Here is a 12,798-nt window from a genome sequence, read left to right as displayed (position 1 = left end):
TCGCCGGGGATGCCTGGTTTCACCTTGGAGATACCCAGTAGGGACCATCTCACAGGGATAGCCAGGACGGGTTCCCCAGCAGTGTACAGCGCCATGACGCCTCAGGGCAGCAGGTCGCTTTACAAGACACATACATTTACATTTACATTTACATTTACATTCCCAGGGACATAGAGTAAGGAACTTCTACCCTCCCCCAAGAATTAGAGATCAAAAGAGGTCTTCCCCCACATTCATGAAACAAAAACAAAAAAAGGACTACCAGTAGGAACAAGGGGATAGCCACTTCCCCCTTCCTACCCCAAGGATTGAGCTCAAAAGAGTTCCTCCCACATACTGAAAATAAAAAGAGAACTACCCAAAGGCTCACAGATCCTAGACAAATGAAAATAAAAATAGGACTACTAGGGACAGCCATTATATTCTGAAAGCTCCTGCTATAAAATAAGCAGAATCCAGCAATCTCTGAAACCATCATAGATCTAACAAGGGGCAACTGTACCTTATTCCATGCAGAATTAAACTCATCATTTCCGCCGATCCACTCTGATCACATCACGAAATACACCATATCATGCAAGCATCACTAATATCCCAACTGAACCCCAGCCCCCTCCAAATATAACCTGGTCAGGAGATTGGAAACACATAGGAACACCCAGACATAGTCTGCTACGCGGGCAACTAGCCACTGGTTGCTCTTATGCTGCATACTCTGATCCTCTTGTCTAAGGATACTGACCCTAAACACAATCATTTGGCCTTAAAATACACAGTCTTACGTCCCATCTCTGCAGTAATAGGAATAACCACAAAGTCCTTTCTCTACTAAAACCCAAGACACTGCACTTGAGATATATGGCCCTAACTCCTGGAGCATTAAATATATTAATAACATCTCAAAAACTGCTTTGAAAAATTTCAAACACAACCTACTCAAATTTTAGAAAAACGAACATCCAACACCTACTACAGTGCGAGGAAAAGCAAAAAACAAATTGACCATTTTCTTCACAAATTCCCTACTAAATGGAGAACCCTCTTCCTTCTCCACTTGCAAGTAACAAAATCAATTAAAATTCCTTAAGGAGCTAAACTCACCATTCTTTAGAGGGGAGGTCTTCATGTCAATCTTCAGGATGGGGAACATTTGTATTCAAGCGTCAGAACATCACCTTACCACCTTTGACTGCCACTTATCACTTTACTATTACAAGATGGTCCTGGCCTCCACCCACCCATCTACCCCAGAGCATTAACCCATTGCCTTTCTGCCTCTAGGACTCCACTGCTACTCAAGACACTGCTGCTGCCCCCCCAGACACACCAGAGTCATGAAAAGGCCTGTCTGACCACCACTGCGCCCACCCTAACTAATGGCCACTCCCAAACACCAACCCCTTATGTACACATTGGTCACTACAGGGCCGCTTCCAAGCCAAGATTGTTCACCACTGGGTCCCCATCGAGTTCAACCCTTGCTTCCAATGTAGAATCCACCTAGCCCCATCAAACACTCTCCATTCTCAAACAAGACAATCTGTCCTCCACTCTAACGAGGATCACTCTCCTCAAGCTGACATTGGACCTGCCATCTGTCCCCCCGCTAACTGGACTGGAATCCCCGGACATACTTACTCTATTTCTCAAACAAATAGAACTAAAGCTTGACACTCTAGCCGAAGACATTTCTCACGAAAAAAAAAGAACCTTGCATTGCAGGCAAAGTTAACATGCAATCCCATTCAGAGACTAGTAAAACTGTCCTACCACAAAGGATCTTTAAGAGACAGACTGCACACCTGCCCAACCTCCATTCTCCTGAGCAACCTGTCTCACATACCCTACTGAGCTCTCAACTCCTATCCTCAATTGAAGTCAAATCACTTTGCGAATCATACCTCACAAAAACACCACGAGCATCTTCCAAGGCTCCATCGTAAAGCCCAGTAATCACTGGCACAAATAGAACCTCTTGATCAAACATATCCTTCAGATCCCATGGTCAATACACCACTATCCAGACACTACACTTTCCAAACAACAGTCCCAGCTCCTTAACTTGCTTGCTCCTTAACTGCTAATCAGCAGTTAAACATGCCACAGAAATAGACAAAACGATTCTAGTGGACAGATTCGACATTGATTTCCCTACAAAAACCTGGCTTTGTGAATACTCAACTCTGATACTTGACTTGCTCACCACACCTGGCTAGTCTATCATTTGACGGAACAGGCCAGAACGAAAGGTAGGCAGACTAGCGATCATCCACAAACAAGAAACACAGCACGAGACCCTAGAAACCACAAACTACTTGACCTTCGGATACCTTGGAGTTGTACCCATAACAAAAGGCGCCGCTCCTATTAAATTCCACACCATCTACCACCCCCGGCGATTGTATACTCTTCACCGAAGAACTAACCAACCTACTAACATGGTTTTCCCTAACAGACTCCAATGACATATTCTTAGGCACCTTCAATTTGCACTGGTAGGACACTGACGACACCACAGTCAGTAACCTTGCAAACCATCTCAGTTAACGTCGTCAAGCAACTCTGCAATGAACAGACCCACAACAATGGCTCCACTCTAGATGCAATAGTTACCAGAATTGATCTTGCCTCCCTTTTGATCCATCATACCCTGAGACTGATCAGACCACCACCTAACACTGTTCAATCTCAAGGCTCTCCCGAGATCCAACCAAGCCCCATCCATCAAGCACACGCACTGGGCAAGGAACCTCAAACAAATCCCACTAAAGGAGTTTGCATCCAGGCTCAGTGCCCAACTAAATTCTCAACTCCTCCTCCACGCAATGGACAACCTCACCACCCATTATAGCTCAGTGATGACAGATGTTTTTCACCATTTGACCACCCTCAAACTAAAGACTGGTAGAAAAACCCAATACAGATCCTGGTTCACCTTAGCCCTAAACAAAGATGGGAGGCAACTAAGACTGACCAAAAGGTTATAGTAACAGAACTCCTTACCGACCCACCTCTCTCCTCAGAGCTCAACGACTCTCCTACAAGAAACACATCTTTAGTGAAAAAGCTGCCTCCTTCCACAATCAACTTGACAGTGCAAAGAGACTGAAGAAGCTTTTCAACATAATAAAACAACAAACTATGAAATCCAGCCACTGTTAGCCAAAACCCTCTATCTGAAATTCTGTTACGAAAGCCTCCAAATCAACGCAATCACATCTAACTGGTCATGTTACCAAGCAAGGGGGCCAGTAACTAAATGCCACCTATGTGTGCAAGGCTCAGTAGAAGACATCGCACACATATTATTTTTTTATCCAGCATATGCCAGTCTCAGAAGGAAATGGATAAAGCCGCTGTGTCTGAGACTGATGACCAGGAAATACCTTGAGGCTCTAAGAATACTAAAAACTGACAGCTCACAAATAATTGTTTTTGGAGTCAGTAGATTCCTACTGAGGGTAGGCTATCTAAGAAATAAGAGAGGGGTGAAGCTCTAATGCCGTCCCTTAAACATGTATATTACACTTTGACAGAGCAATTCAAGTATATTTTACTGCCAAATCGCTCCTTGATAATGATTAATAATCTTCCTTTTTAAACTCTCCTGAAATGTTCTTACACGTCGTACTATAACAAACCGTTTGGGTTGTTTAACTGCTCATTATGCACATGCACTTTACTGAATCCGCACGTAAAATTTTGATAGCGAGGACAGAGGATGAAAAATCATGAATTCTATTAAATTGTTTTTACGTAAGTCTACTGAAAACCTAATGTGCTTGATTTGACTGTTCACTATGCACGTGCACTACATATATGTAATCTATCTGTAAACATGAGCAGTGAAGACAGACCTAAAACATGACATACCCTATGCAAATCTTGCACATAAAATTTAAAAATACATGCATAATGAACTGACAACTTTTGTGCAAGCATTGTATCTTACTGTATTTTACTGTGTTTTATTACGAATTTTATCTTTTATGGTTCGTGAACCGAAATAAAGATGAAAGGATGATGATGAACAAACTACTCTTACTTCCCAACTCAAAACTAATGATATGCTGGGAAGAAATACCCAACTTCCTCACTGAACAACTTGCGCAAAATTTAACAATCTGTCATCCTTGACTCATGTCTGACATCCCAGACCTCCTGCTCCATTGAAACACACATCACTAAGGGAACTCCCCCACAAGATCCAACTACAGATCGAGTTGACCACAAAAAACTAAAGACAATAGCGACCTCTTCGTACCAATAAACAATGCTGGGTGGACAGATTTCAAACCAGTGTCAGAAGTAGAAGTCTTCAAGATGGTATACAACCTTTACCACACAACTTTTACAACGACCTACCTTTACCACGCAATTTTTACAACGCAGGATCCATTACAACGAAGTACCATTACAACGCATGTATTTACAACGCAGGTACCTTTACAACGCATACCATTACAACGTAAGTATTGGTAAGTATATAATTTGATCAAAAATATTATAAGTTTGAGTTTTTGGGTAAAGGGGTATTTTAAGGGTTCAGGGTCAGTTTTGGGTTTTTGGGTAAAGGGGTATTTTTAGGGTTCAGGGTCAGTTTTGGGTTTTTGGGTAAAGGGGTATTTTTAGGGTTCAGGGTCAGTTTTGGGTTTTTTGGGTAAAGGGGTATTTTTAGGGTTCAGGGTCAGTTTTGGGTTTTTGGGTAAAGGGGTATTTTTAGGGTTCAGGGTCAGTTTTGGGTTTTCGGGTAAAGGGGTATTTTTAGGGTTCAGGGTCAGTTTTGGGTTTTTGGGTAAAGGGGTACAGGGTAAAAATTAAGTACAATAAAATTAAATTACATTAAATTAAATTGATTACATTAAAATTTTCAGTTTTGCCACTTTTAAAGTAGTCTGGTATTTTGTTAATGTAAACAGAGTTGGAGAATGACAAGTAAGGAACCCTGGGGGAGGAAAACAAAGGGGCATGAGTGCTTCTGGCCATTTTCATGGCCCGCAACTTCGGTTTTGAAGCATCAGGACATGAGTGCAGAAATGCGAACCTGAAGCCCACATCCCATACTACTGAGCCCCTGCCTCCCACCCTAGTACAGAACCTCAACCACATCATTGCTCCGCTTTAGATAAAATCATCAATGCCTCCCTCTCGTTACACTGTGTACCTTACTCACTCACTACTATGCTCAATATTTCAGAAGACAGCCTCAGAACTTTAGATGAAGGCGACTCCTGCCTCCTAACCCTACTCGATTTATCGATGGCATTTGACACAGTAAATCATTCAGCTTTACCTGAGACCCTAAAGAGTTGCACTGGTATCAATGGCACAATCTTGAGATGGTTCTTGTCCTATCTGCAACACAGCTCTCAACAAATAAAAATCAACTGCTGTCTCTCTAAGCCTGCACCTATTCCACAAGGTATCCCTCAAGGCTCAATCCTCTCTCCTACCATATTTAATCTCTTTGTGGAACCCCTCACAGTTATTCTGAAACAAGTGGGCATCAAATATCACTTTTATGCAGACACTCATCTTTACTACAAAATAACATCGACCAGGGACATTTGGGACCTGAACGCCACACTGAACAAGATACAAACCACGTTAAATCCCAACCACATCAAGCTGAACCCCAGCAAGACTGAACTACTACTCTTCCCAAAAAATGATTCTTTACCAGTTCAAAAATGGGTCTAAAGGGGCGTGGCCAAGAAGGCGACCTGAGAGGCAGCAAGACCGTGAGGCTCCCCGTTCCAGGTCCCCCATCTCGGCCTTTTCTGAGCACTTGTGCCCCGTTTTGGTGAGGTTCAGAGCTGGGAACTCTGGCGTAATGTGAGGCTTGCTTGTAATGCAACAAGGGACGTGAGGAGCCATCATATCACGGCGCTGGGCTCTGAGGGGCACCGCCGCGCAATGGCGGCCGATTGAGCCGAGCACAGCAAAGAGTCTGCCCACAGGCCACGAGGGGCCCTGCTGGTGCCCTGCCCCTATGAGACCTATCGTTTGTCGGCCCAGAAAGTCCAGAAGAGCGGGGTGACACTGAAGCGGACACAGCGAAGGCGACCGGCGGCCGTGGAGAGTCCCGGTCGCGGTTGTCGCGAAAATTGAGGTCCGGGCGTCTGGGCCTGTCGCCCTGATCGAAGCCATCTGCCCCATTGAGCTTGCCGAGTGTGGGGCGCGCGGCCGGCGCTGCTGACCACTCCTGGACTGGAGGCGAGGTGTGACCAGCATTCCGGGATCGGCGAGGCAGGGGCGGCGCGAGAACTTGGAGCCCGGCGCTGAAGAGGGGGCCCATCGGGAACAGCGTGAAAATGGAGGCCGGGGCGGCGGGGCCTGCGTGATCGGCCCGTCATACCTCAACAACCGACTCAGCTTCCACACCCCCACCCGCAACCTCCGCTCTGCCACCCTCGCCCTCGCCACAGTTCCTCGTATCCGGAAAACCACCGCCGGCGGCAGATCCTTCTCCTACCTCGCCGCCAAGCTCTGGAACGCCCTCCCTACCAGCCTACGACAGACCCAGGACCTGCTGGCTCTTCGATCAGTGACATCCCCCCCGTTCCCCCCCCAGCGTCTTGAGACCCTCACGGGTATGTAGCGTACTTTACAAATGCTTGATTGATTGATTGATATAAAGCAGAGGGCGCGAGTGTCACGGGCTTCCTACAAGATATGTTCCGGGAGATCCTGGGGGTGACCAAAGACTTTGACATTCAAGTCAAGTCAAGTCAAGAACAAGCTTTATTCGGTTAAATTTAAAACCATCAAAGCACAGTACCACACAAAGTTCATGAGCGAAATTCACTACATACATAGGATAAGATTAATTAACAATATACAAACGTACATGTTTTGTAGTCAATACAAAAGACCATTTAAGTTAACTTGGCCCTTACAAAAATAATGCTTGGCATTCAAATAAATAATTAAAAAGATTGTCACCCACTGAGTATACTTTTAAATATTCCATAACAATAGAATTTCATACCAATAAAAATGTCTTAATCATAAAGTCACCATATATGCAAAGTTAGAGAATTCATATCATGATAACTCCATCTTATTTCTTCGTCTAATTGCCCCTGTGATATAGCTGGCCACTCCAAAACACACCAACGGGGACCGTAGACATTGCAAGTATATCAGAGCTGGCCTGACCTGCTCAAAGTTACAGCCCTTTAACAATGGCAATATGAATTTCTTGCGTATTGAGACATAAAAATCGCAGAAGAAAATCATATGCAAGGTATTCCGGTCTGAAAAGTTGTCACAGGGGCAAGGACCAAGGACCCCCTCCTTCAAGAAGCCTTTTGGAAAAGAAAGTAGCCATGGGAGCATGTTATACTTAAATCTTGTCAATACAAACAAATGAAATGGTTTGTTTATATACGTTAAGTATGGCTGAATTCCTCTCCCAGTGCTTAATATTACAAAGCTCCTAACTGAAGGTTTGACCAGCTCCCCTTGTTCCCTCATTGACATGGACCTGTTTAAGAACTGGAGTCTAATGGCTTTAATGGCCGCCTTACTCAGCGCCCTTGGGTTTGTGAACAGGTCAGGACTGCCCAGGATGTCCATTTGAGTTTTAACATATCTGAGCCAAGGGATATCAAGGGCTCTATCTAGGGACATACAATCCTGGATTATTACTTGATTTAAATTGGGCGATTGCTGAGCCCAGATTCTTAGCTAGCCTAATAAAGGAGCCACAGCAATCTGGTCTTGAATATAGCCAACACCCAAGTCCTCGTGTACATTAAAGTTAGCAGCGGAAGTTGGGAGCGACAGCAATTTCCGTAAAAAAATATTTTCTGCTACTTGTATTTCTCTGGCGTCTGTGTAGCCCCATACCTCACTCCCATATAAAACCATGGGGACACACTTTGCATTGTATATCTTCATAAGGGCTGGGAGTGGCTTAGAACCTATCCGCTCAGCGAACTCCAGGACAGCCCCCCGTTGACCTGGCTAGGCCGTTCTTTTTTAAAGTTAGCTGCGTCGCCCATGAACTTCTTTGATCAAACACTATACCTAATATATTTTGCCTTTTTTGCCCTCTTTCCACCTATCGTCACGAGTGTGACTTCTTAAAATTAGTTATAAGATCAAGAGAGTCCATAAAACGAATAAAACGGTCTAAAAGCAATTGCAGCCCTCTCGCTGTTCTAGCCACCAAGACTGCGTCGTCTGCATATAACAGTGCTGGGATTTTTTTGGAGCCTACCCTTGGAATGTCTTCACAAGATGTTATTAATGCATCACCCAAATTATTTATATAAAGCGAAAACAACAGAAGGGCAAGGATACATCCTTGCCTTACTCCACATTTGACGGGCCATGCTTCGGTTAGGCTCCCATTTTCATTGTAACGAACTGCAGCAGTATTATTCTCGTGTATTTCAGCCAGGAAGGATATAAGAGTGGGATCCAGCCCAATGTCAGAAAGAGAGGCCCAGAGGCCCATAACTTTTGCCTATTTACAAGATCGAAAGCAGTAGAGAGGTCCATAAAAGCTAAATGGATGACCCCCTGCCTTGCGACAGTGTACTTTCCTATAACCAAGTGTAAATTCAGACATTGGCCCACCGCACTTTTCCCCTGTCTCAAACCATACTGCAAATCAGAAACTATGTCATTATTGTCCAGCCATTCTGTCAGCCGCGCTAAAACAACTTTTCCCATTATTTTCGCAGCAGAGTCCAAGAGTGAGATTGGCCTGTAACAGGACGGATCTTCTCTTGAGCCCTTTTTAAATATTGGGACTATGACTGCTTTGCCCCAAGTTCATGGGAACCCTGCCTTGGTGGAAGCGTTAAAAACTCGAGTTAAAATCTTTGCCCACGCACTTGGATCAGCCCTGTACACGTCTGCCGGGACCCCATCCGGGCCCGGTGCTTTCCCTTTAGAAGTTGATAGAATTGCTTCCATAACTTCCTCCTCTTGAAAGATTATTTTAGGTGCGTGACTAAGGTCCCTAAAGAGCGTAGGCGATGGTTGAGTACTCACCGAATATAGACCGCTGAAATGTTCTACCCATCTTTCTGGGGAGATGAGGCAGTCCTTGTTGGTATTATCTGTCTCATCAAAAACTGGACTATTTATAACTTTCCAGAAGTGGGTACTACTTTTCAGGGTACTAGCTTGACTTAGTTCCTCCCAAGCCATCTCTTTGAGCTCAGTTTTCCGTGACTTGATTGCGTTTTTATAATTCTTCCTAGTTCCGGCGATACTAGTTACATCCCTTGCAGGGGCCTTCAAGACCACCATTAGGGCATTATGTGCAGTAATGCACATTAATGCACATTTGGTCAAACCAGTTTTTAAGTCTCTTAGGCCGTGGTTTGCCTCGCCAAATCAAGTTGGCCGCTATTTGATTTGTAATGCGATCGAAGGCACCTAGGATTTCTGTGGATTCGGCACCCGAAGCTGAACAAAGACTAAAATCTTCACGGTTGCTATCGTATAGACTACCAAGAAAGTCAGCAGGAGTAATAACCTACCATCTCAACCTTCGTCCTTGAGAGTTAGTAGCTATGTTAGAGTTTGAGATAGAAGCCAAAGGTGTCTCAGATATAAGGACCTCAATTTCAATTGCCATCTTAAGGGGGTTATGGTCGCTCATCCCAATCTGCCTAACTTCAAAATAACCAATACGGTCCGTTAGGCGACACGACACTGAAATATAGTCAATAGTACTGTCATGTCCTTGACCTGTATAAGTTGGCAACGGGTTTTGACATTCACATAGAGAGTGCGCACAGAGTCGGTCTGGCGTGCCGCGCTTCCGCTCCCCCCCCCTCACCTGACATCCTGGCCTTCCTGCCCGACTTTCCCTTAAAAGAGAGGATCCTCCGAGAGGCGCACCAGAAAACAGCCTCTCAGGTACCAGGTACCAGGGGCAGCCGGTAGCACTCTATCAGGACCTTTCAGCTATCACACTACACAAACGAAAAGCATTTAAAGTAGCCACAACGTTCTCACGAGAAAAGGGAGTCCCCTACTCATGGGGCCAACCCTTCAGACTGATTTTAAATGGAATGGGACCCTGCACCAGTTACGATTTCTACAAGACGCATGTGCCCTGGTGCATTGAGCTCAACGAGGAACCCCTTCCGCAAGAAGCCTCACAACGACCCTCACTAGAACCATCACAGCGACCTTCACAGAATGGGTGGCAACAGGTTGGCCGCAGATGGTCACCCAAAGCACACTTGAAACTGGATCCTGCCACTGTGGTGCAGGAATAGGCCTCGGCCATCCAAGAGGTGTCTAGAGACACATCAGCAGTCGTCTGACCTTGCCAGGCGGGGGTCTCTTTCGCATCACAACCATGCAGGTCAGGGAGGGTAGACGGGGGGCCGAACGGGTCGCCGATGCCACACGCTCCTTCACATATCTTCACCACAGGCCTGTACTGCCTGTTAGCTGGCCTGGGACTATGAAACGACTTTGGGATCTCTCTGTTTGGGTTAGGGGGTGGGGTGGGGGGGAATGGGGTGTTGGGGTTAGGGTGGGGGAGGAGGGGTGCCACTTATCAGCTGGAGTGACAGTCTACAGTTGGTTTGTTGGGGAGGGGGAGGCGGGGGACTGGTGGTCAGGTTGGGGAGCGAGGGTTGGGTGCAGCGCGAAAGCGGAGGGTGGACCGCGCAAGATTCCCTTGTGCTGAGATGTCTGAAGCCACATTGAAAATTCTTACACTGAACGTGAAGGGGCTCAATAACCCCATAAGCGGCGGGCTGTCCTGTCATATTTAGAAGGCTCAGGCGTCGCGATCTGCTTACTTCAAGAAACACACTTACTCCCTAAAGATTGGCATAGGATGAGGTCCCGGGCGTTCCCTCAACAGTTCTTCTCCTCAACTCCTGAAAAAAAAGTGGGAGTCGCAATTCTGGTTGCTAAACACTTTCATGGTCAAGTTGAAGATAAGGTTGGGGAGATCAAACGTAGACTTCTCGCCCATAGTATCACAGTGGGAAGCATGACAATGACAGTGGGATCCCTTTATGCCCCTAACACGAGTCAGGAGCCCTTTCTCAAAAATGCCTTGTCGGAGGCCTTACGTTCGCCCCGACCCCATCCTACTTTTGGGGGGGACCTCAACTTGGTGATGGATAAAGTAAAGGACAGATTGGGCTACCGCTATGGCAGCGCAGGCTCCATCTCGGCGGCAGGGAAGGAGTGGTTGACACAGAGAGGGTTGAGGGACTGTCCCAGGCCTGAACGTATCCTCAGGATTGAACCAATGCTGTATGGGGTCCACCTCTCAACAGCTCCAAGTCTGGATATATACACACACAGACTAAAGGGTGGTTCAGCGGGGGAAGGAAAGGATGGGGACAGCAGAGAGGGAGACTAGTAAGAAGACACAAAAGAGAAATGCAATTACTACTTGACCTACAGCGTGTCTATATCTCTTATCTGCTGTGGTCACCTATACTTTACTAACCTGTAAAGAAAAATACGCAGTCCAGAAATACAGAGGGGTGTTGAGCATGTACCTCTTAATATCACACAATATTCTGTCAACTATAAAGAGATCTATCAGAACCAAAGTGTTTACTACATAACTCTAAACATCACCCAATGGTCCTGTATGTCTACCTGTACTCATGAGGTATCAACGGTGGTTCAAACAGAGACACTGTCTAGACACCCCTGTGGAGGAATAGAAGAAAAGCAACAGAACAATGAGGAGCAGCAGCAATGAATGTCATAATATAGATGGGATATGCACACCAGGACTCAAATCCGATAATCAGCAATATCCAAATTCAGTATGTACAGTAAATATCCGGAAAACGAGAAGAGTTGCGTCACTCTCCCTGCATATGGTTCGTTAACCAAAACTGAACTGAATAGGATCCCCTATTACAGTAAATATATTTATATATCTAAGGTAAAGATTTTCCCCCGCAAGAACTTGAAGGAAGCAAGTTCGCCAACGCAAGGAAATCTCAACTCTCAGATTAAAGCCAACAAAGTTCAAATATTTTCAGGCCAAGGGAAAAAATTCACAATATCCCTCGAAACTCTGCGTGAAAGAAATGATGATTTCAGCCACACAAAGGAATAACTCGAGAAGCAATGTTCCGGTAATTCAGGGTCCCACTAGGGGGCTTGCACACTCTCTTGGAATATCCAAAACAGAGTAACAGAACAGCGGTGCGCGAAGCACCCTTACCCAACCAGGAGATAATGGAACTGCGACCTACGGTACCACAATCCAGAGGAATAATCGGAAGCGTTTGTCTCCTGCCTCCTTGTTAAGGCTGCACTTCCGCATCACGTGTGAGGTGCTGCATCTGACGTGATGCGTCGCGCCTGGGCTGCTGGGAATTGTAGTTTTCAGCCTGTGCGCACGCGATTCCCATGACCCCTAACAGTACATCCCCCTCCCGGAGAGCACAGGCAGGCGCACGGGCTGTCAGGGCAACGTCCGTAAAAAGCAGCAACCAGTCTAGGAGCATGTACAGAAGCCTCAGGCTCCCAAGAGTTCTCTTCTGCACCATATCCTTTCCAAGCAATCAAAAAACAGAGTTTGTTACCTCGGATACTGGAATCAAGGATCTGAGCCACCTCATACTCTTCCTGATCAATCCATACAGGTGACGGCCTAGCTCGAGCTGGACCAAAAGCAGGTTTCAATAACGAGACATGAAAAACAGGGTGGATTTGCATATGAGAGGGCAAAGGTTGAAGTAACCCTGATGGTTAACCTGGGGGTGTCTTGTTTTGAGCACACACTGTGCAAGATTTGATCCATGCTGGAATGTCTTTTCTGATAGAAGGCCACCA

Source organism: Lissotriton helveticus, chromosome 6, assembly GCF_964261635.1.
Source record: "Lissotriton helveticus chromosome 6, aLisHel1.1, whole genome shotgun sequence".
Lineage (NCBI taxonomy): Eukaryota > Metazoa > Chordata > Amphibia > Caudata > Salamandridae > Lissotriton > Lissotriton helveticus.
The sequence above is the reverse complement of the archived record's forward strand: the minus strand, read 5'-3'. Positions refer to the sequence as shown.